General features: G+C 43.5%; 1 long non-coding RNA gene, 1 other non-coding gene and 4 pseudogenes across 2 annotated transcripts in view; 1 reads left to right on the forward strand and 5 right to left on the reverse strand.

Moving 5' to 3' along the window:
• Window positions 1-21,298, forward strand: part of LOC143769239 (uncharacterized) — a 281,786-nt gene that overhangs the window by 115,072 nt on the left and 145,416 nt on the right. The window lies entirely within an intron of this gene.
• LOC143771267 (U2 spliceosomal RNA) lies at window positions 4,628-4,828 on the reverse strand (annotated as a pseudogene).
• On the reverse strand, window positions 10,964-11,151 carry LOC143771314 (U2 spliceosomal RNA). Its single transcript, XR_013215075.1, has one exon. It is a non-coding gene; the product is annotated as a U2 spliceosomal RNA (small nuclear RNA).
• On the reverse strand, window positions 11,698-11,794 carry LOC143770799 (U2 spliceosomal RNA; annotated as a pseudogene).
• On the reverse strand, window positions 12,755-12,962 carry LOC143771349 (U2 spliceosomal RNA; annotated as a pseudogene).
• On the reverse strand, window positions 18,902-19,102 carry LOC143770685 (U2 spliceosomal RNA; annotated as a pseudogene).

Consider the following 21,298-nt stretch of genomic DNA (forward strand, 5'->3'; position numbering starts at 1 on the left):
CCTGCTTCACTCCGGATTCCAACGGGATAAAATCTGTTAAAAAACCATTGACAGAAATTTGAGAAAACACATTATTATATAAAATCATAATACGAGATAAAAACATGTCGGGGATCGCCATTTGTTTTAAAACTTTAAAAAGATACTCATGCGAGACCCTGTCAAACGCCTTTTCAAAGTCCAGCGCCAACAGGGCCAGGCTTTGATTTCTATCCCTAGAGTACCATATTACATCTCTGATCACATTTAAAATCTCAGCAATATTCCTCCCTGGTACTCCACATACTTGTTCGGGTTGTATCAGTTTATTAATAACAGTTTTAAAACGACAAGCAATAATTTTGGCTAAAACTTTATAATCCATGTTGAGGAGGGTGATAGGCCTCCAATTCCTGAGGTCATCACGAGCGCCCTTTTTCTTATAAATTAAGGACACTATCCCCCTCCTCCATGACTTAGGCAGCTCTGAACACATAAAAACCTCTTTAAAAAGTGCTAAAAGATCCTCCTTTAAAACATCCCAAAAAGTCAAATAAAATTCAACAGGTAGACCATCTGCTCCTGGGGCTTTCCCTTTTGAAAAACTTTTAAAAACACTAAAAAGTTCTTCCATGCTGACATCATCTATTAAAAACCCCTGGTCTACAGAACTTAACTTAAAATCTAGGATATTAAGAGCATCTTGTAAAAACACATTATTTACACTTTTTTTACTAAAAAGGTCTCTATAAAAATTAAAAGCCACCTTCTTCATACCTTCCACAGTTGTTTCTCCATCAAGACAGGTGATCGTCTCCTTTTTCTCCATCACTTTTTTAAAAAAGAAACGTGTACACTTCTCACCTTCTTCTAAATGTTTCACTTTGGAATTAAAAATTATTTCTTTACCTTTTTGATCTAGGCACAATTGTATTTCAGTTTTTAGGCTTGCAATATCATCTTCCACCTCTAGTCCTATCTCTTTAAATTTATGGAGAGTTTGCAGTCTCATATTTAAATTTACATAAATCTGCTTTTCCAGCCGCGCCTTCCTCTTTCCAGCCCTGATAAAAAAAAACCTTATTTTATCTTTGATCACTTCCCACCAGGATAGGATTTTAATATATGGAGGCCTTAGCTGTCTCCATTCCTGGTAGGCGTTACAGAAGTCTGACCTCACCTGAGGGTCTTCCAGCAAATGGACTCCCAGGCGCCATAAACCTCTATTTATCCTCAGCTCTCCTTGATACTCTATCTTTAAGCTTAAAATTTTATGATCAGAGAATAAATTAGGCATTAAAACAAATTGTACAGGGCTAAAATCCTCAGATAAAAACATAAAATCGATCCTGGAAGCCACTCCCCGACCGGACCATGTAAATCCTGGGTCCGTCGGCGAAAGCGACCTCCAGGCATCGCATAACTTAAAATCAGTCTGCAAGCTATTTAGTAAAAAACACGACTTATCTATCTTACGGATTGGGTCACCCCCTCCTCGGCGCTCATTCACATTCAGGCAATTAAAATCCCCGGCTATTAAGAGAGGAGATGACCCTACACAGAAAACCGGTAAAATTTCAAACAAACGTATACGCTCCTGTTTATCTGGTGGAGCGTACACATTAATGACACGGAAATTAAAATTATTAAAACACAAATGTACTAGGATAGCTCTGCCGGGTACAATCTCAGTAACAGAGGAGATGATGATGTTATTACCTCGGCAGAGCAGACCCACACCAGCAGACTTGTTCTCGTTTGAGCCCGACCATACAGAGGGCCCTAGTTTCCAGTCCTTTTTTATCTCGTTATACCGGATTCCATGCTGCAGACCACACTCCTGTAAAAAACATATGTCAAAGTCTAATGTTTCAAAAAAATCAAAAAGAGCAGCCCTGCGGACAGGGCTCTTTAGAGATCTCACATTAAGTGAGAGACACCTCATGGATGGCATTTATGTCATGGGGGAGGAGAGCTATCCTCAATGGTTTCCATGTAATCATCAATCACTTCTGGCAGTGAAGGAAGAGAGTCAATGTTCTGGGGATCCGAGGAACCAGGCAGTGGATACCCAGAAGAGTCCGTGTTCAGCCACATGTCTCCGCTGGGAAAACACACATCCGGAGATTCTGGATTGGCCTCCAGAAGAATATCCCCCCGCAGCTTCTTTCCAGACGGCTCAGACAGCTCACTCGTGCAGTCGTCCTCTGTGATAGCTACATGGCCTCTTACTTCCTGGGGGACCTCCAGATCTGACACGATGACCGTATCCACACCATCACCTGTAGGAGAAAAAACTGTGGTCTGCTGGCTCGAGTCCCTGGGAAAGACTGGGGTCTTCGCCACAGTGCCCCCCACCGCCAACATAGTGGGGGCGCTCTGCTCCAACACACCAGTCTCATTCGAGACCTTCGACACAAGGGTTACCTCCCCAACGGGAGAGTCCCCCTGCTCCAGTCTCTGGGTGGTCCGCCCTCCGCCCTTTTTCCGGGACTTCGACACAGGAGGGCCTCCCTGAGGGCCACCACACTCCTGCTCCGTCCCCACCTTCTCCTCTGCGCCCTTGGCCTTCTCAGCCGCCTCCCCTGCTGTAGGAACAGTGGGACTTGGCTCAGGCCTTACTCCGGTCTCTGGGATATTCAGCACAGCATGGACCGGGACAATAGCTGGTTCCTGCCTTGGCACGGGTCTCTCAGCCGCCTCTGCATACGTACGGACTTTGGTCCTATGTGGGCATCCTCGGAACATATGTCCATCCTCCCCGCATAGGTTACAAGCCTTCTTTTGAGGGCAATCCTTCATTAAGTGTCCGAGTTGGCCACAATTATTGCAGCGGAATGCCCTTCTTTCCACACAATTACCTTGGGTATGCCCCATCTTGCCACAGTTCCTGCAATACATAGGCATACCTGTGTAGAATAAGTAGCCACGGCTCTTCCCAATGGTGATGGTAGAGGGGGGATGCTCTGTTCCTCCAAAGCCCTCAGGATTTTTCTTCAGCCGCACCAGGAATTTCCGCTTGCCACACCAGAAACCAACGGCGTTTTTAACATTCCCTTGAAAGGTTACTTCATCGCAATAGCGACGCAAACAGGTTAAAATGTCCAATACTTCAACAAAAGGATTTGGAAAGAAAACAATCATTTGTACCTCCTCTTGGACGAAAAGCAGGGAGAAGACCAGGCCCTCCAGTTCATCAGCACAGATGTTGTCATTCACCTTTTGGACCAACTGCTGACAACAACCATGGCTCCTAAAGGTAATAGTATAGGTACCTTTCTGCTCATTGTCCTGAAAACAGAAGATGTCCTCTCTGCCGAACTCCAGGATCCCAAGAAGGACGGTGTTGCAAACGTAGCGGATTTCTTTCTCCTTCCTGTATCTCTCCAAGACCTCGATACGGACCGTGTTCCTCATCCGGGGTTCTCCCGATGCAAAGGTAAGTGCAGCCGGCATCCTTCCGAAAAAGAACTCCAGCTGTAAACACACAAAAAAAGGCTAGCGCCCTTTTAAGGCGATCGCAACTCGTTGCTCCGGACTAATCCTCTCTCCCTATAGCAGCAGGGGGGTGAAGCCCCTCCGAAGAGGAGCGATCCCCCCAGGCCGAGAGAGAGGGTACCGAAAGCACCCGACCTGACTACAATCTCTCAGTTAGACTGATTGATCGCAGCCATGAGGCCGAGAAGCGATACTGAAGCCGCTGTGCCCCGTGGGCCGCACCAAGGCCTACCACCAATACCCATTGTGGAGACAGAGCAAAAGATTGCCGCCGCAGGGAGGACATTTTCAGAAACTCTGGAGGCCTTCTCAATGACAGTTCTGCTGTCAATGACAGTTCTGCTGTGTATGTGTGTCTGTGTGTGAGAGACGGAGAGTGTGTGTGTCTGTCTGTCTGTCTGTCTGTGTGTGAGTGTTTGTTCAAGCTGTGCACGACGCGTTTTGAATCTGCATAACTCCGCCTACTTTGACCACACCCTCCAGCCAGCCCCATTGTGACAGCACATGAATGTTCCGTGCTAAGATTCTATCATCTACTGCGGGCAGCGCACCTGGTTGGTGAAAAGCATTAGAATGCTCACACACACACACAGGTGTAGATGGACAAGACAAGCCTATTCAAGATCAGCACAGGCACCATTTTTACTTATTTTTTTCTTTTAAAAATGCATATAATACAACGCATTGAAAAGCCGGTGGTCCACAAGAGGGAGACAATGTTTCAAAAAAGAATTCCTGCGGTCAGAAATGCAGTATGTATGGCAGAACTACTCATTGGATACTTCAATTTAAATAGCAAGTGCTGACAGACAGCAGGGGCCTAGTTTGGTAGCCGACACAGTATATTTGCAACACTGTAAGAAAGGCCTAAATCTTAACACACCTGTTGCAGCAACCAGTAAAGACAAATTGATTGATTGATTGATTGATTGATTGCATATTGAATGCAATGCAATGTTTGACAGACATAGGTGAAAGCAAGGCCAGGCAAGGCGCAGAAAATGTTGCAATTGGCCAGGAGAAATCAAACAAAATGCTACACTTGGCCTGAGAAAAGTGCTTCTTTGACCCTGAAATCAATTCACATAAAGGGTTAAAAGACAACTCGCGCTGATTTCAATTCAATCTGTTTTTAGAAACTGGATCAGAGAAGGAGTGCACTGGTCCCGGAGATACTGCAATAACGGGTCAATGCGTGGAGTGGACAGAGCAAGCTCTTCTTCCATCTCCCTGTTCCAAAAATCCATTTAATATATGGTCCCCAAATAGGGGACGTATCAGATATTAAACTGATAAGAACAGATAAGGTTTCAACAAAATTTTATTTAGTCATAAGACATAGAACAAGAAAATTTGAAACCTTTTGTGCAAAAGAAACATAAAAAATTACAATAATAAAATACAACAACATGAAACAACTTAATATAAAACAGTATTCCACATATAAAAACACCATCTACGATTCGCTTCTTTCTTCCCCACATCTTTAACATCCTTTAAAAAATAAATAAACATTTCACTAAAAGCCAATTTAATACAATCATTAACAGAGATAAAATCACGGTTAAAAAGTAGAATGTTTCTCACTTTCCAGATTGCATTTTTGGCACAGTTTATTATACACCAGCATATTTTGAACTGGTGTGTAGTGGGGCAATTAAAAAGTCCATATAAAACATACTCATAGCTAAAATCTTTAAGACCACATACCCATTTTAAAAGTATCCCAAATCTCCCCCAAAGTTCTTGTGCAAAACAGCAGTTCCAAAAAAGGTGTAAAACAGTCTCATCCTCTCGGCAAGAGTCTCTTGGGCACTTTGCCCGCGCCGCCAGGCCTCTCCTATGCTGGAAGTCTCTGGTTGGGAGGCACTGGCGGGCAGCCATCCATGCAAGGTCTTTGTGAATGTTGGCCAAGAATTTCCCAAAGACGTTCCTCCACACACGCTTGGATCTACTCCATGAGAAGTTGCTCACAGGGGACACTCCTTCTTCTCTTCTCAGATGAACCATCAATTTTCTTCTGTCCAGAAGGAGATCGGCATCCAAGTCCTTTAATTTATGAGTCCTTATCACCTTTTCTAAAACAATAAAATGCTTGGGCGGGCATAATAAAATGGGTGCTGATAAACATGGTCTGAACCATTTTTTAAAAATAAAACCACAAGTATATTTTAAAAACAGACTAAAAGTAGAATTAGTGTTAAAAACTTTAAAACAAAAACAAAAGAAATTTACATACAAATACAGATGCAAGTCAGGGACATCTTTTCCTCCATTTTGTTGTTTTTTATACATCTCCGTTCGCCTCAGCTTTTCCATTTTTGATCCCCAAATGAACATAAAGATACATCGAGTTAGTTTTTTTAGCATCAACTCAGAAGGGGGATATACCATGGCAATATAAAGCATCATTGGCAACAAAACAGATTTAATGATTAAAATTTTTCCCTCAATTGACAAGCTTCTCAAATTCCAGAAGGAGAGTTTTTTCACTATTTTATGTTGTACCTCCTCCCAGCTCACGTGTCCATCATTTTTAGCGTCAAATACAATTCCCAAGATTTTAACATTGTCGTGCTTCAATTTCACTGCTGGTAGGTCATTTGTATCCCAGGAACCCAAAATCAATCATTCAGTTTTATTAAAATTCATTTTAAAACCTGAAGCCTGACTAAAAAAATTGGTGCACATTACCACTCTCCGGAGTGAAGCAGGATCTGTACAGATGGCAGTAACATCATCCATGTAGGCAAATACTTTGACTTGGGCCCCTCCTCCACCCGGAATAGGAACCCCTCGGACCACTTTGTCTCTCCGGATCATACACAGCAGGGGTTCCATAGCACAAATAAAAAGAATTGGGGATAATGGACACCCCTGCTTCACTCCGGATTCCAACGGGATAAAATCTGTTAAAAAGCCATTGACAGAAATTTGAGAAAACACATTATTATATAAAATCATAATACGAGATAAAAACATGTTGGGGATCGCCATTTGTTTTAAAACTTTAAAAAGATACTCATGCGAGACCCTGTCAAACGCCTTTTCAAAGTCCAGCGCCAACAGGGCCAGGCTCTGACTTCTATCCCTAGAGTACCATATTACATCTCTGATCACATTTAAAATCTCAGCAATATTCCTCCCTGGTACTCCACATACTTGTTCGGGTTGTATCAGTTTATTAATAACAGTTTTAAAACGACAAGCAATAATTTTGGCTAAAACTTTATAATCCATGTTGAGGAGGGTGATAGGCCTCCAATTCTTGAGGTCATCACGAGCGCCCTTTTTCTTATAAATTAAGGACACTATCCCCCTCCTCCATGACTTCGGCAGCTCTGAACACATAAAAACCTCTTTAAAAAGTGCTAAAAGATCCTCCTTTAAAACATCCCAAAAAGTCAAATAAAATTCAACAGGTAGACCATCTGCTCCTGGGGCTTTCCCTTTTGAAAAACTTTTAAAAACACTAAAAAGTTCTTCCATGCTGACATCATCTATTAAAAACCCCTGGTCTACAGAACTTAACTTAAAATCTAGGATATTAAGAGCATCTTGTAAAAACACATTATTTACACTTTTTTTACTAAAAAGGTCTCTATAAAAATTAAAAGCCACCTTCTTCATACCTTCCACAGTTGTTTCTCCATCAAGACAGGTGATCGTCTCCTTTTTCTCCATCACTTTTTTAAAAAAGAAACGTGTACACTTCTCACCTTCTTCTAAATGTTTCACTTTGGAATTAAAAATTATTTCTTTACCTTTTTGATCTAGGCACAATTGTATTTCAGTTTTTAGGCTTGCAATATCATCTTCCACCTCTAGTCCTATCTCTTTAAATTTATGGAGAGTTTGCAGTCTCATATTTAAATTTACATAAATCTGCTTTTTCAGCCGCGCCTTCCTCTTTCCAGCCCTGATAAAAAAAAACCTTATTTTATCTTTGATCACTTCCCACCAGGATAGGATTTTAATATATGGAGGCCTTAGCTGTCTCCATTCCTGGTAGGCGTTACAGAAGTCTGACCTCACCTGAGGGTCTTCCAGCAAATGGACTCCCAGGCACCATAAACCTCTATTTATCCTCAGCTCTCCTTGATACTCTATCTTTAAGCTTAAAATTTTATGATCAGAGAATAAATTAGGCATTAAAACAAATTGTACAGGGCTAAAATCCTCAGATAAAAACATAAAATCGATCCTGGAAGCCACTCCCCGACCGGACCATGTAAATCCTGGGTCCGTCGGCGAAAGCGACCTCCAGGCATCGCATAACTTAAAATCAGTCTGCAAGCTATTTAGTAAAAAACACGACTTATCTATCTTACGGATTGGGTCACCCCCTCCTCGGCGCTCATTCACATTCAGGCAATTAAAATCCCCGGCTATTAAGAGAGGAGATGACCCTACACAGAAAACCGGTAAAATTTCAAACAAACGTATACGCTCCTGTTTATCTGGTGGAGCGTACACATTAATGACACGGAAATTAAAATTATTAAAACACAAATGTACTAGGATAGCTCTGCCGGGTACAATCTCAGTAACAGAGGAGATGATGATGTTATTACCTCGGCAGAGCAGACCCACACCAGCAGACTTGTTCTCGTTTGAGCCCGACCATACAGAGGGCCCTAGTTTCCAGTCCTTTTTTATCTCGTTATACCGGATTCCATGCTGCAGACCACACTCCTGTAAAAAACATATGTCAAAGTCTAATGTTTCAAAAAAATCAAAAAGAGCAGCCCTGCGGACAGGGCTCTTTAGAGATCTCACATTAAGTGAGAGACACCTCATGGATGGCATTTATGTCATGGGGGAGGAGAGCTATCCTCAATGGTTTCCATGTAATCATCAATCACTTCTGGCAGTGAAGGAAGAGAGTCAATGTTCTGGGGATCCGAGGAACCAGGCAGTGGATACCCAGAAGAGTCCGTGTTCAGCCACATGTCTCCGCTGGGAAAACACACATCCGGAGATTCTGGATTGGCCTCCAGAAGAGTATCCCCCCGCAGCTTCTTTCCAGACGGCTCAGACAGCTCACTCGTGCAGTCGTCCTCTGTGATAGCTACATGGCCTCTTACTTCCTGGGGGACCTCCAGATCTGACACGATGACCGTATCCACACCATCACCTGTAGGAGAAAAAACTGTGGTCTGCTGGCTCGAGTCCCTGGGAAAGACTGGGGTCTTCGCCACAGTGCCCCCCACCGCCAACATAGTGGGGGCGCTCTGCTCCAACACACCAGTCTCATTCGAGACCTTCGACACAAGGGTTACCTCCCCAACGGGAGAGTCCCCCTGCTCCAGTCTCTGGGTGGTCCGCCCTCCGCCCTTTTTCCGGGACTTCGACACAGGAGGGCCTCCCTGAGGGCCACCACACTCCTGCTCCGTCCCCACCTTCTCCTCTGCGCCCTTGGCCTTCTCAGCCGCCTCCCCTGCTGTAGGAACAGTGGGACTTGGCTCAGGCCTTACTCCGGTCTCTGGGATATTCAGCACAGCATGGACCGGGACAATAGCTGGTTCCTGCCTTGGCACGGGTCTCTCAGCCGCCTCTGCATACGTACGGACTTTGGTCCTATGTGGGCATCCTCGGAACATATGTCCATCCTCCCCGCATAGGTTACAAGCCTTCTTTTGAGGGCAATCCTTCATTAAGTGTCCGAGTTGGCCACAATTATTGCAGCGGAATGCCCTTCTTTCCACACAATTACCTTGGGTATGCCCCATCTTGCCACAGTTCCTGCAATACATAGGCATACCTGTGTAGAATAAGTAGCCACGGCTCTTCCCAATGGTGATGGTAGAGGGGGGATGCTCTGTTCCTCCAAAGCCCTCAGGATTTTTCTTCAGCCGCACCAGGAATTTCCGCTTGCCACACCAGAAACCAACGGCGTTTTTAACATTCCCTTGAAAGGTTACTTCATCGCAATAGCGACGCAAACAGGTTAAAATGTCCAATACTTCAACAAAAGGATTTGGAAAGAAAACAATCATTTGTACCTCCTCTTGGACGAAAAGCAGGGAGAAGACCAGGCCCTCCAGTTCATCAGCACAGATGTTGTCATTCACCTTTTGGACCAACTGCTGACAACAACCATGGCTCCTAAAGGTAATAGTATAAGTACCTTTCTGCTCATTGTCCTGAAAACAGAAGATGTCCTCTCTGCCGAACTCCAGGATCCCAAGAAGGACGGTGTTGCAAACGTAGCGGATTTCTTTCTCCTTCCTGTATCTCTCCAAGACCTCGATACGGACCGTGTTCCTCATCCGGGGTTCTCCCGATGCAAAGGTAAGTGCAGCCGGCATCCTTCCGAAAAAGAACTCCAGCTGTAAACACACAAAAAAAGGCTAGCGCCCTTTTAAGGCGATCGCAACTCGTTGCTCCGGACTAATCCTCTCTCCCTATAGCAGCAGGGGGGTGAAGCCCCTCCGAAGAGGAGCGATCCCCCCAGGCCGAGAGAGAGGGTACCGAAAGCACCCGACCTGACTACAATCTCTCAGTTAGACTGATTGATCGCAGCCATGAGGCCGAGAAGCGATACTGAAGCCGCTGTGCCCCGTGGGCCGCACCAAGGCCTACCACCAATACCCATTGTGGAGACAGAGCAAAAGATTGCCGCCGCAGGGAGGACATTTTCAGAAACTCTGGAGGCCTTCTCAATGACAGTTCTGCTGTCAATGACAGTTCTGCTGTGTATGTGTGTCTGTGTGTGAGAGACGGAGAGTGTGTGTCTGTCTGTCTGTGTGTGAGTGTTTGTTCAAGCTGTGCACGACGCGTTTTGAATCTGCATAACTCCGCCTACTTTGACCACACCCTCCAGCCAGCCCCATTGTGACAGCACATGAATGTTCCGTGCTAAGATTCTATCTACTGCGGGCAGCGCACCTGGTTGGTGAAAAGCATTAGAATGCTCACACACACAGGTGTAGATGGACAAGACAAGCCTATTCAAGATCAGCACAGGCACCATTTTTACTTATTTTTTTCTTTTAAAAATGCATATAATACAACGCATTGAAAAGCCGGTGGTCCACAAGAGGGAGACAATGTTTCAAAAAAGAATTCCTGCGGTCAGAAATGCAGTATGTATGGCAGAACTACTCATTGGATACTTCAATTTAAATAGCAAGTGCTGACAGACAGCAGGGGCCTAGTTTGGTAGCCGACACAGTATATTTGCAACACTGTAAGAAAGGCCTAAATCTTAACACACCTGTTGCAGCAACCAGTAAAGACAAATTGATTGATTGATTGATTGATTGATTGCATATTGAATGCAATGCAATGTTTGACAGACATAGGTGAAAGCAAGGCCAGGCAAGGCGCAGAAAATGTTGCAATTGGCCAGGAGAAATCAAACAAAATGCTACACTTGGCCTGAGAAAAGTGCTTCTTTGACCCTGAAATCAATTCACATAAAGGGTTAAAAGACAACTCGCGCTGATTTCAATTCAATCTGTTTTTAGAAACTGGATCAGAGAAGGAGTGCACTGGTCCCGGAGATACTGCAATAACGGGTCAATGCGTGGAGTGGACAGAGCAAGCTCTTCTTCCATCTCCCTGTTCCAAAAATCCATTTAATATATGGTCCCCAAATAGGGGACGTATCAGATATTAAACTGATAAGAACAGATTTTTTTTTATTGTGAAGCATCTTTCCAAGGCTCTGAAAAATGTGACCGAAGTCACACAAAAACAGAGCACAAGGCGAGGATTCTTGTGGTCCCTTCCCGGAGGAGAGGGTCCCCAATAAATCATCCCCGTCCCTCCGAGCCAGAAGGCCCAGCGAGGGTCAGGGATCTTCGATGCTCTCCCTAGCCGAAGCCGGGGGAGAGCCATTGTCGTGCTCCCAGCGTCCTACCAGACTGCCACTCTGGTGGAGCTAGGAGCCCTATTTCATGTTGGTTTCTCAGCCCAAAGCTGACCGGACCTCCGACCGGGTTTATAAAAATTTCCCATTCTAGCCAGAAGGCCAGGAATAGGAGGGGTTGCTAAAGAAAGTATGAAAGGCTAGGTGCGGCGTGCTACGGAATCTAAGACTTACCCGGGTTCCACTCCAAGCAAGCTCAAACTCCCACCAGGGTCACCACTCCTGGGGCACATTGCACCATAAGCCCTCACACTTACTCAGCCCAATGACTTCGATCCTGGGGGCCATGCTTTCCACCAGATGACTATACGAGCCACCTAGCGTACTAGCAAGTGCACTATCCCAGTGTGTATTAATGTATCAATTTACTAGGGTGGTGGGATCAGGCCACCTTTTCGAAAGATACTACACTTGATCTTAGCCAAAAGGCCGAGAAGCGATACTGAACCCGCTGTGCCCCGTGGGCCGCACCAAGGCCCACCACCAATACCCATTGTGGAGACAGAGCAAAAGATTGCCGCCGCAGGGAGGACATTTTCAGAAACTCTGGAGGCCTTCTCAATGACAGTTCTGCTGTCAATGACAGTTCTGCTGTGTATGTGTGTCTGTGTGTGAGAGACGGAGAGTGTGTGTGTCTGTCTGTCTGTCTGTCTGTGTGTGAGTGTTTGTTCAAGCTGTGCAAGACGCGTTTTGAATCTGCATAACTCCGCCTACTTTGACCACACCCTCCAGCCAGCCCCATTGTGACAGCACATGAATGTTCCGTGCTAAGATTCTATCATCTACTGCGGGCAGCGCACCTGGTTGGTGAAAAGCATTAGAATGCTCACACACACACACACAGGTGTAGATGGACAAGACAAGCCTATTCAAGATCAGCACAGGCACCATTTTTACTTATTTTTTTCTTTTAAAAATGCATATAATACAACGCATTGAAAAGCCGGTGGTCCACAAGAGGGAGACAATGTTTCAAAAAAGAATTCCTGCGGTCAGAAATGCAGTATGTATGGCAGAACTACTCATTGGATACTTCAATTTAAATAGCAAGTGCTGACAGACAGCAGGGGCCTAGTTTGGTAGCCGACACAGTATATTTGCAACACTGTAAGAAAGGCCTAAATCTTAACACACCTGTTGCAGCAACCAGTAAAGACAAATTGATTGATTGATTGATTGATTGATTGCATATTGAATGCAATGCAATGTTTGACAGACATAGGTGAAAGCAAGGCCAGGCAAGGCGCAGAAAATGTTGCAATTGGCCAGGAGAAATCAAACAAAATGCTACACTTGGCCTGAGAAAAGTGCTTCTTTGACCCTGAAATCAATTCACATAAAGGGTTAAAAGACAACTCGCGCTGATTTCAATTCAATCTGTTTTTAGAAACTGGATCAGAGAAGGAGTGCACTGGTCCCGGAGATACTGCAATAACGGGTCAATGCGTGGAGTGGACAGAGCAAGCTCTTCTTCCATCTCCCTGTTCCAAAAATCCATTTAATATATGGTCCCCAAATAGGGGACGTATCAGATATTAAACTGATAAGAACAGATTTTTTTTTTTTTTTTTCTCCCTCAGATGGGGAATTTCACGGTCTAGAAAACCATAACCGAAGAAACATACCCAAACAGCTGTGTCAAAATTCAAACACAAAAAGCCGTTCCCATCATCATCGGAAAAATTTTCTTTCTTTCTTTCTTTTTTCAAAATACATATTTACACAACAGGAAAAAACAATCAAGAAGTATTAACAAAATATCTCCACTTCTTTACCTTCCAAATGCCCTCAGCATCAAGCTCTCCTCTCTTCTTCACCTCCCACAAATAACAAACATACAATTTCCCCAAAATCACCTTCACACAATCCTTAACTAAAATAGCTTTTCTCTTGAAAACATACACATTCCTTACATCCCATAACACTTCCTTTATACACGCAAGCATTAACCACAACACTCTTCCTCTCTCCCCATCACACATTCCCAAACCAAACATGAACACCTCAAAAGTTAACAGACTCACACCACCCAATTCATTACATAAAGGCCCCATTCTTGCAATCACATTCCTAGCATACTTACAATTCCAAAAAACATGTATCACACTCTCACTTCCACCACAACCCTCTCTCGGACACATCTCACTTCTCACCAAACCACGGTTCCTTTGAAATTCTCTAACAGGTAACACTCCATGCAATGACTGCCACACAATCTCACTCTGTCTGTTTGTCATACCATCCATTCGTACCCTCTTCCACACCTCCTGTACATCCGACCCTCTAACCATATTTATTCCACACTCCATCTCTCTACACCCAATCATCCTATACACAGCCTTCTTATTACTCAACAACCTAATATCCACATCACACAGCTCATACTTCACCAAGAATTTATAAACCCACACATACCATACAGGCACTTCAAAAGCCACCGGACACCGCAAATCTCTCTCCCACCACTTTAAACGAAACAAATAAACCCCAAACAAATATCTACACATACATGAATATTTTCCATCCGCCCTAATCATCCTCAACACATACACCACGCTATTTACACCAAAAAACACTTCAAGGTTAGGAAAATTTAAACCACCTTTCTCCAAATGCTTCATCAAAGTTTCTCTCTTAGCCCTCTCCATTCTAGAATTCCATAAAAAAACAAACAATACCCTATTTAACCCCCTCAGACACATATGCCCTGGTGGAAAAACCAGAGCGATATACAAAAAAATAGGCAGCACCACACTCTTTATAATCAAAATTTTCCCAAAAAAGGTAAGGTTTCTCAACCTCCAAAAACACAACTTCCTTTCAACTTTCTCTTTCGCATCATCCCAACATTCCTTCCCATCCAGACTCTCAGAAAACTTTACACCCAATACCTTGATAGGCCCTTTTACTTCATTCACACCAACATCCTTACTCAAAGATCCTCCCCCAAAACTCTTACATTCACTCTTCTCCCAATTAACTTTAAAAGCAGACGCACCACAAAAAATAGACACTAACAATTTTACCCGCCCCACTGAACATTCCGAATCACATAATACACACACGTCATCCATATAGCCACTAACCTTCCATTCCCTACCCCCTCCACCCGGCACTTGTACACCCCGAATCACCTTATCCTTTCTCAACATACACAGCAATGGCTCAATAGCACAAATAAAAGCCACAGGGGACAAAGGGCACCCCTGACGCACACCCGAAAAAACATTCACTCTCCTCCCAACAGAACCATTCATCAAAACACAGCTATAAATATTCTTATATAGACTTCTCACTCTCCCAACAAACTCAGCCGGAAAACCCATTTTTAACAACACTCTAAACAAAAAACTATGCGACAACCTATCATACGCTTTTTCAAAATCTAAACTTAACAAAAACACGCCTCTCTTGCGACTCTTACAATCCCACAAACAATCCCTCAACATGCACACACACTCATGTATACGTCTTCCAGGCACCGCACAACACTGTTCATCCCCAATCACATTCCCTATCACATCACGCATTCTATTTGCCATTATTTTTGCATAGATCTTATAATCGCAGTTTAATAACGTTATCGGTCTCCAATTCTTTATATTTCTCAGATCACCTTTCTTTGGTATTAACACAACCATTCCCGCACGCATACTCTCAGCTACCTTCACATTTGCCCACATATATTTACAAACTTCCACAAAATCCTTACCAATCACCTCCCACATCACTCGATAAAACTCTACCGGAAGACCATCTTCCCCCGGCGTTTTATTTAACGCCATACTATTCATCACCTTCCATACCTCATCATCAGTCAACTCACTCATCACACTCCCTTTCTCTACCTCACTCAACTTATTCTCTAGCACACTCAACACTTCATTTTCCAAATTTCCATCCCTCCACTTCACCGCATACAGATCCTCATAAAACTTTGCTACTTCCTCACACATATCCTCCCCACATACTTCCCTCCCATCAGCCCCACACAGCACATTCATACTTTGTTTCTCCCCAAAAACCTTCTTGAAAAAAAAACGTGAGCATTTCTCATCATGCTCCAATCTATCAACCTTAGACCTAAAAACAATACTCCTTCCCCTCTCCATCAAAAATTCATGAATTTCCTTTTTAACCAACAAAATCTCCTCCTCCACCACCACTCCTCCTTCCCTCAATTTATATAAAAAATTTAAACGCGCATTTAAAGCTTCAAATTTTTCTCTCTTAATTGCAGCAACCTTATAACCTAAATCTTTAAAGAAAAATTTGGTCTGTTTTTTGACCCAATCCCACCAATCACACACATCCCGAAAACCACTCTTACCCTTACACCACTCTTTATATTGTCTTGCATACATCTTTCTCACTTCCACATTCTCCAACAAGCTACTATTTAATTTCCATAAGCCCCTACCAAACACCCCATTTACATCTATATCCACTTCACATGACACACACACATGATCTGAAAACAAAACACTCTCCTGCTTATAACTAATAGAAGCCATATTTTTGGAAACAAAACAATAATCCAATCTAGATTGTATTTTTCCACTCTCAGAAAAAAAGGTATTCAACAAAGGATTCACCTTACACAAACGCTGCATATCTCTCAACCCAAAATCACCAACCAAATCTAATAAAACCTTTCCAGACACATCCACATTCGCTTTCCCCACATCACAATTCATATCACCCACAATCACCACAGGCATTCTCCCCGGCACAAAAAACTTAATTTTTTCAAATAAATTTTTCCGCTCATTCTTATCCACCGGTGCATAAACATTAATAACGCAAAATTTAACATTTCTATACACAAAATTTGCTAATATACACCTACCCACCTCAATAACCACATAATCATTCAAAACAACCTCCCGCCCCTTTACCAAAAATCCCACACCATCATTCTTATTACATGCACTCCCCGACCATACAGATGCCCCATAAGGCCATTCATCCCCTTTCACACCATCCACCACCCCACACTCTTGCAAACAAAAAATTGATGCATTTTTCATAGCTAAAAAATCAAAAATTGCAGCCCTTCTGCACCTATTTTTAAATACTCTCACATTTTGAGAGATTATAGTGAAAACCATACTTAAAAAGGTCCAAGCACTATACAAAAACAGAAAGCCTTTGACTTAAGTCAAAGCTCTAAAGACAGAGGAAAAAAAACTTATGCATAATTCCAGACAATTTTAAACAGTCCCCCCACCATCGTCCTCCACCGTCTGCAGTGAGTGGCTAGTTTCCGACCCACTGGCCTCTCCACTCTCACTCCACCTTGGCTTCTTGACACCTGCTTTCCTCTGAGGTGCCACACCTTCTTTTTCTTCGTCACTTTCCCCACCACCCTCCCTGTGACACTTTTCACTCCCTCCACCATCATCCGACCAAAACTCTTCAATAACCTCCGGGTCTGAGAGATGTTCAGAACTTTCCACAGTTTCCATACATTCCGCAACATCTTCAGCGTCCCGAAGCTGCAACATGTCCGGGCGCTCCCCTCCTACCGCCCCTTCAAAGCCTTTTTCCACTTTCTTCAATTCCCTTCTAAGCTCCTTCTCCAAATTCTTCTTATATCCAGCAGGTGCCAGGAGAACGTCATCAGGAGCCTGAGAGGCAAGATATTCCCTCCGCCTCCTCTCCTCCCTCTCCACTCTGGCAGTCTCACGCTTCATCCGTTCCGCCATCCTCCTCCTTTCCTCCTCCTCCTTCCATTCTTTATCCGATTTCCTGGGCATAGCCCTCGGACAATCCTTGAACATGTGATCTTCGCTACCACACATATCACAGGACTTGGGTCTCGGGCACTCGCCCGCCACATGTCCCTCCCTTCCACAATTGCGGCAACACTGCCCTTTTTTACATGTAGCCTGCACATGGCCAAAGGAAAAGCACTTCCTGCAAAACATGGGCTGCCCTGCATAAGACAGGAAACCCCTATGTCCCGCCACGGAGAAGTTCGCCGGAGGATGCCTGAAGCCTCCCACACTCTCGGGGTCCTTCTTAAGTTTCACACGAAACTTATACTTACAGTTGAAAATCCCCAGACAGTTCACCTGCCTCTCTCCTTTCCGTACATATTCGCAATACCGCGAAAGGAAGCCCTCCAGTAAAGCTGGGTCCGTAAAAGGGTTATACACAGTTACCCACACAGTTTTCTCTTGCAGCCCAAACAAAGGCTCAAACTCTATTCCTTCCAAGAAGGGATCTTTAGAATGACTCCGCAGCCATTCAAACACATCAAGGCAGACATTTTCTTCTACAAAAGTCACATCATAAGTCCCTTGCCTAGGAAACTCATTGACGCTGTAGAAATCCCCTCGCCTTGCCCCAGCTTTACCTTCCAGAAGATCCTGCACGACAAACTTCACGGTATTCCTCTCAGAACTCCTTGCGTCCACTCCAATTCGGATGGTGTTCCTGACGAAATTCATGCTTCCAAATAACTGTCGGTATAAACCACAGATGACGCAAAATCCTTTGCAAAAAGGCCTGGATTCCTCCAGATAACTCGCACCAAATTCAGCTGCAACCAAAATGATCGCAGCCAAAAGGCCGAGAAGCGATACTGAAGCCGCTGTGCCCCGTGGGCCGCACCAAGGCCTACCACCAATACCCATTGTGGAGACAGAGCAAAAGATTGCCGCCGCAGGGAGGACATTTTCAGAAACTCTGGAGGCCTTCTCAATGACAGTTCTGCTGTCAATGACAGTTCTGCTGTGTATGTGTGTCTGTGTGTGAGAGACGGAGAGTGTGTGTGTCTGTCTGTCTGTCTGTCTGTGTGTGAGTGTTTGTTCAAGCTGTGCAAGACGCGTTTTGAATCTGCATAACTCCGCCTACTTTGACCACACCCTCCAGCCAGCCCCATTGTGACAGCACATGAATGTTCCGTGCTAAGATTCTATCATCTACTGCGGGCAGCGCACCTGGTTGGTGAAAAGCATTAGAATGCTCACACACACACACACAGGTGTAGATGGACAAGACAAGCCTATTCAAGATCAGCACAGGCACCATTTTTACTTATTTTTTTCTTTTAAAAATGCATATAATACAACGCATTGAAAAGCCGGTGGTCCACAAGAGGGAGACAATGTTTCAAAAAAGAATTCCTGCGGTCAGAAATGCAGTATGTATGGCAGAACTACTCATTGGATACTTCAATTTAAATAGCAAGTGCTGACAGACAGCAGGGGCCTAGTTTGGTAGCCGACACAGTATATTTGCAACACTGTAAGAAAGGCCTAAATCTTAACACACCTGTTGCAGCAACCAGTAAAGACAAATTGATTGATTGATTGATTGATTGATTGCATATTGAATGCAATGCAATGTTTGACAGACATAGGTGAAAGCAAGGCCAGGCAAGGCGCAGAAAATGTTGCAATTGGCCAGGAGAAATCAAACAAAATGCTACACTTGGCCTGAGAAAAGTGCTTCTTTGACCCTGAAATCAATTCACATAAAGGGTTAAAAGACAACTCGCGCTGATTTCAATTCAATCTGTTTTTAGAAACTGGATCAGAGAAGGAGTGCACTGGTCCCGGAGATACTGCAATAACGGGTCAATGCGTGGAGTGGACAGAGCAAGCTCTTCTTCCATCTCCCTGTTCCAAAAATCCATTTAATATATGGTCCCCAAATAGGGGACGTATCAGATATTAAACTGATAAGAACAGATTTTTTTTTTTTTTTTTTCTTTTTTTTTATACCAACTCAGATAGGCAGAGCACAATGCTCAATCAAATCAGCTTAAAAAAGCTTCAAATGATACTCGCCTTCATCACACATGGTATATAGTCAGAAAAAAATAAAATCATAACAAAGAACACTAATTAAACTTCACAAGAAATCTCCACTTCTTGAATTTCCAAACGCCTTCAGCATCAATAGCACTTCCTCGTTTCTGGTCCCACAGGTAAATCACATACATACGTGACAGAATCAAACTCAAACATTCATTAACAGACATCTTCTTCCCCTTGAAAACTAACAAATTCCTCGCATCCCATATACTTTCAATTACACATACAACCAACAGCCATAAAATCCTATCCTTCACCCTACTACATGCACCCATTCCAAACATTGCAAGCTTCCAATTAAGATACGATACTCCAGCCAATTCCTTACAAAGACCACCCATACCTTTCCATACAGCATACGCAAAATCACAGTCCCAAACCAAATGTCTAACATGCTCTCTCGCACCACATCCATCCCTCGGGCATACCTCAGATTTAATTAAATTCCTCCTCTTTTGCACATCCCTAACAGGCAAAATATCATGTAACATCATCCAAACAATATCTCTCTGTCTATTCGTCACACCTTCTATACTTAGTTTCTTCCACATCCCAGGCACCTCTTCACCTCTCAATCCATTAATATCACATACAACCTCACGCTCACGCACCATCCTAACAACTTTTTTCTTTTCCCTAAAATCATTCATACCAACAGACAACAAATCATACTTTCTAACAAATTTCTCAACACAAGCATACCACAACGGACACTTAAAAGCAACTGGTACACTAGCATCCCTTTTCACCCAGTTCAAACCATACAACATCCATCCAGCTGAATACTTCATCATATAAGCAGACTTATTACCTTTCCCCAAACATACTACAAACATTTTCACATAACTAATCCCCAAAAAGAACTCAACACTCAGAAAATTCAAACCACCATTCACACATAACTTATGCACAGACTCCCGCTTCAATTTCTCCATGCGACTTCCCCAAAGAAAATTAAAAATCAATTTCTCAGTTTTCCTGATTTTTATAAACGCAGTAGGATACACATTCCCAACAAATAACAAAATAGGCAAAATAACCGCCTTAATAATCAGGACCTTCCCAGTTAGAGTCAATTCTCTTAACCTCCAAAAATTCAATTTACGCACCACTCTCTCCCCACACTCATCCCAACTTTCATTTCCCTTTAAGTCATCATTGAACTTAATCCCAAGCACCTTCATCGGACCATCCTCACATTTCACACCATCCATCCTAACCTTCCTATCACCAAAACATTTAAAGGAACTCTTAGCCCAATTAACCCTAAAAGCTGAAACACTACAGAACAGACTTAATATCAACCTCGCCCTACTCATTGCAGCCATACTCTCATTCACTATCACCACATCATCCATATAACCCAAAATTCTAACATCCTTCCCACCACTCCCAGGAATCAACACACCTTTCATAACCTTATCCTTCCTAACCATACACATCAACACCTCAATCACACTAATGAACAAAATAGGGGACATAGGGCACCCCTGACGCACTCCAGACTTAATCCTCACTTTATCGCTCAAACACCCATTCACCAAAAATTCACTCGTCACATTACTATACAAACTCCTAACACAGCTCACAAAATTCCTAGAATAACCCATCTTGGCCAAAACATGAAACATAAAACTATGCGACACACGGTCAAAAGCTTTTTCAAAATCAACAGAAAGAACCAGACACTTCTGTTTACGACTCATACAATCTCCAATCACATCACGCAACAAAACCAGATTCTCAGTCATACTTCTCCCTGGCACCGAACACACCTGATCTTCATCCACCACACCACCAATCACTTCCCTCATCCGATTAGCCAACAACTTGCTAAAAACCTTATAGTCAGCATTTAAAAGCGTGATAGGCCTCCAGTTGCCCAAATCCTTCCTATCACCTTTCTTATACACCAGAACCACCACTCCTTCTCTCATTGAATCACTCAACATATTCTCCCTAAACATATACTGACACACTTCCACCAAGTCAGCCCCAATCGTATCCCATTCCTTCACATACAATTCCACAGGCAAACCATCTTTCCCAGGAGTTTTATTCTTACTAGCAGACATAACCACTTTTTTAACTTCATCCAACACAATCTCATCATCCAATA

The sequence above is a fragment of the Ranitomeya variabilis genome, chromosome 4 (genome assembly GCF_051348905.1).
Source record: "Ranitomeya variabilis isolate aRanVar5 chromosome 4, aRanVar5.hap1, whole genome shotgun sequence".
NCBI classification, from domain to species: Eukaryota; Metazoa; Chordata; class Amphibia; order Anura; family Dendrobatidae; genus Ranitomeya; species Ranitomeya variabilis.